Source organism: Podarcis muralis, chromosome 12 (genome assembly GCF_964188315.1).
Source record: "Podarcis muralis chromosome 12, rPodMur119.hap1.1, whole genome shotgun sequence".
NCBI classification, from domain to species: domain Eukaryota; kingdom Metazoa; phylum Chordata; class Lepidosauria; order Squamata; family Lacertidae; genus Podarcis; species Podarcis muralis.
The window spans coordinates 63,487,845-63,492,232 of NC_135666.1; the positions used below are offsets into that span (position 1 = coordinate 63,487,845).

The 4,388-nt window shown below is 44.8% G+C and overlaps 1 long non-coding RNA gene across 1 annotated transcript; it reads right to left on the reverse strand.

Moving 5' to 3' along the window:
- Positions 1-695: 695 nt before the first annotated feature.
- LOC114585746 (uncharacterized) lies at positions 696-4,134 on the reverse strand. Its single transcript, XR_013390280.1, has 2 exons — positions 3,694-4,134; positions 696-1,111 (listed from the first exon to the last, which is right to left on the reverse strand). It is a non-coding gene; the product is annotated as an uncharacterized LOC114585746 (long non-coding RNA).
- Between the last annotated feature and the right edge of the window lie 254 nt (positions 4,135-4,388).

Sequence of the window (4,388 nt, forward strand, 5' to 3'; positions counted from 1 at the left end):
AGGGGGGCAGAAAGACCCTGCGGAAAAGGAAGGACAGGAAGAGGTGGACCAGCAGAAGCCTCTTAAACTGGTGTGGAGGCGGGACTGATTCAGAGGGGACTTCAGCGGTCTAAGCGTAACAGACGTGGGGCTGCGCGCCTCGGCTGTGGAACAAACAATGTACTTCAATAAAGACTTTTGTAAATAAAGTGGACTTGGCGTTGGTCTCTTGTGAGCTGGGACCTGAGGCGGCCCTGACAGATGTCATATAGAGGAGGGAGAAAGGTTGTTTTCTGCTGCTCCAGAGAAGCAGACACGGAGCAATGGATTCAAACTACAAGAAAGAAGATTCCACCTAAACATTAGGAAGAACTTCCTGACAGTAAGAGCTGTTCGACAGTGGAATTTGCTGCCAAGGAGTGTGGTGGAGTCTCCTTCTTTGGAGGTCTTTAAGCAGAGGCTTGACAACCATATGTCAGGAGTGCTCTGATGGTGTTTCCTGCTTGGCAGGGGGTTGGACTCAATGGCCCTTGTGGTCTATTCCAACTCTATGATTCTATGATTCTATAATTTGTAAATCACATTTGCACCCCCAACCCCCCACTCCGGTTTTAGCCTTATTCACTTATTTGGTCTTCTGTTCTTGCTCAAATACTATGTGGTATCTGGCCACCCTACTACAAAGTAGTACTACAAAATCACACATTACAAAGATCACTAATTTTCTATACTGTGTATAGAGATTTATTTATTTGGAACATTTGTGCCTCGCTGTTCAGCCAACAAGGCCACCAGACAACTTAAATGCAATCAAAGCAAGATGGTCCCTACCCACAGGCAAAGGGGGCAGGGAGGGAAGAGGAATATCAAATCTCAGTCACAAATCACTAAACAGTTGTTCCTATGTTGACCAGCTGGCACAGTTCAGGGGCTGGAGGTGCCTGAAGGAGCTGGACCTCCAGCAAAGCTCTCCCACTGATGGCTGCCCCAGATAACAGTTGTGGGGAGAGGAGGCCTGAGGGAGCTGTCCTGTCACAGCAGAGCCAGTGGAGGGAGCTCTGCTTCACAGCTCTCACGGAAGTACTGTAGTTTGGATACTACGGGCTCCTCTGCAAAGCTGAAAGCAATTGCTCTGTGAAATAAATAAAAAATTCAGTGTGTAGAAATCCTTTCACTATGTGTCTGTTTTGTATTTAAAGCTTCACAGCCACCAAGTGCTAATCAGCTTGAAGCATGCTACAAGTCTTTCATAACATTATTGATATAAGTAAAGAAACATCTCATGTGGGAAAAATAGACACAATGTTTCCTTAAGAATTAAAAATTCCAGCACTCTCCATATGCAGCAGAATGAGGTGGCCAAATGGACCATACTACCTCAAGCTACAGGTGAGGAATAACACTTCTATGCGTAAAAACCAAAGCCTAGCACATCATAGAGAAGGTACTTGTCAATTAAAAAAGCTAGCCTTTCCCCTGCTTTGCTGGCTTTCTAGTTGCAGGGAACTTTTAGTGTGTGAAAGCAATTTTCCATTGCTGCTCTTGCAGTTTATTTGACAGTTTCAGATGGCTTTGTGTTGTTGTAAACAAAATCTGCCCTTATTCCTTTATGTATTGGAGAACCTTGTAGGTTCTCCATCGGTAGGAGAAAATAACAGAGGCCAACCAGAGAATATTGAGAAGCAAAGCAGCTAGTAAGCCTGATCTTTATTAAACTGTTGCAACAGGGTGCTCCCCCCACACGCAGGAGAGAGGAGGAGGACCGCAAACAATGTGTGCTTGCCATTTTGAAATTCCCTTCCCTGGAGCTCAAGACCACCCCCACAAACATCATACCTACATCACAGAAAAGGAAAATTTCTACAATAGAAATTTGAATGTTGTTTTTCCTGTCTGCCAGGTTATCTGATAATGCCTTATCTGATTGCCTTTCCTGGTAGTCTGGCCATTCCTTTGAGATGGTAATTACCCAATTCCTGAGACAATGGGAAGCAAAGACAGACCACTGAATACGTAACAGTGAAAATACATTATTCCTTTCCACTTGGGATAATCTTGCCATAAATGACCAAAACTAGCCTGACTAAGGAGTGGTGGAGAGGTATACTTCTGAATATTCAATAATTCTATAACATTTGCAGTATCAGATTGAGGTCTGCTGCTTCACATCAACAACCTGAAAGGATTTACTCCATGACTTTATACTTTCCTTAATGGTAAATATTAAGTAGGGTAGACAAATTGCAACATTGAGCTATTGTAGTTCCCATGCCAATATTGTAGTTCCCCATTTCAAATTCCTTCTTGCTCCCTGTCAGTGGAGGCTCGTCCTTAAGGGGGACTGGGGCACTGCTCCACCAAGCTCAATTGTTTCTTGGCTGTCCTCCAACAGCCTGCTTCTTTCTTACATCCTCTCTAGGGTTGGCATGAGCAGTGAGCTCCTTCCTCCTCAGTCTCAGGGCTGCCTTTGCAGAACTCAACAAGGGGGGAGGGGCATGCCCCACATGCCCCTGTCCAGGGGAGGAGAGGGGCAGGGAAGCTGCTGCTCAGGCTCCTTGAGTGCGCCAGGTCAGACGTGACCCGGAGGCGGAGCTGCTGCTGTGACTGGGAGCGAGGTGCACTGCAGCCACCCACCCTCCTGCTCTCTTCCCTGGGTCAGGCCTAACCTAAGGACAGAGCTGTGGCCAGCAGAAGCACAGCAGCTTAGGTCAGCTCCTTCTCACATGGAGCCAGGCACCAATGAGGGAGCCTGCTGTGGGGGCACCTGTTTGTGCCCCCTGACACAAATTTGTGCCCCCACGGCCCACACATGCTACACTTCTGGGTGGGGACAAAACCAGAGTTACTGTAGTTGGCTTCATCCATGGGCGTAGCCAGGATTTTTGTTAGTGGAGGCAGGCCTTTTGTTAGGGGGTCAGAACCTCAGTTAGCTATGTATTTTTATTTAGTTGGCCCCCCTTGGCCACATCCATGGCTCCATCTATCATAACATTTTGGAAATGCCCTGACCCACCCACTCCAACACTGATGTTGATTTTCTGAGATATCAGGCGCTCAAGCACAAGTCAAACATAAAGAATCGCTGCTGTTTCTTTTTGTGAAGCCTGTTTAGACTGGAAATTTGCCTCAGTTTTTTATTCTCTAAGGAAGGTTCTGTAAAGTGCAGGATAATGTAGTAGCTCACAGCATGGCAGGATGATCCCAAGAAGCTCAGTTAGTTGGGGACATGGGCATAGCCAGGGGGTGAAGTGGCCACCCCTAAATCAAGTAAATAAATAAAAATACAGAGAGTCTGATATTCCAGATGCAATCACACTTCTTCCTTAGAGCAGCCTCCTATTCATTTATTTCTTGTTGAAAGATAAAGAAGTGTTTTTCAGAAACTAGCAACAACCTTATATATCAAGAAGACACATGTAGTTCATAGTAATTGTCTTTCAGGGCAGTTTGTCTAGGAACAAAAGCAAGTGTTGCTATGAACACTGACTATTCACTAGAATAATAAGATGAAAGCTGGAGGTGGGGTTCGGGGTGGGGTTAATCTTTCTTTAAACAAACATGTAAGTACTGTATGGATGCCAAGCAGAAGAAGAAGACAAGCGTTTCTGTGGGGGAGGGAGTTTATTGACTGCTCAGATATAAGACTCACAACATCATTTTATAACCAAAGAAAGTGCCTTTATGTGACCATTAAATCAAATCAACTGGAATTACCGGTATATTCACAGAAAGCCTTTAGCAGAATCATTTCCTGTCCTCGGAATCCAACTGGAAGTGTTGGGCGAGCCGACTGCATAATCAAAAAGGCCAGTAAGTTACTGTGAGACAAACAGAGGAAGCTGTGTTCCTTTTCAAATCTGTCTGTCAACAGTCACACACACCAAGCAAAAGCCACCCATAACAGACATTTTCCTTGATAAATGGGAGAACTGTCTGATAATCAACAACCATATAATTTTATCCAGTAGTATTAGTTTGATCTGACGGAAACTGCACATTTCCCGAGAAGCACTGAAAGAATGCTTCATTTAACTACAAACCCCCAAATCTGGGATCCCATCAAAACTAATGTTTGGTAAAAGTTTTGCAGCAAAACCCCCACATTTTGTAACACCCCATAAACAGAGTAATTGATACATCAAACCGGGGTTCATAATTAATATCAAAAACCCATCATTGTCTGGTTCACTCCAAACTGGTGCCAAAGTCTGGCAAAAGTTTTGTAGCATTTTGCCAGACATTGTAGAATTTTTTTAGCATTTTGCCCGACAAACCAAGTAAGTGACAGGGGTCATAAGGTCACCCCAAAACCCAACATCGCCTGATTCACTCCAAATCAAGGCCAAAGTCTGGCAAAATGTTTGCAGTAAAAACCGCATGTTTTGCAGTGCCCCCCAAACGGAGTGGTT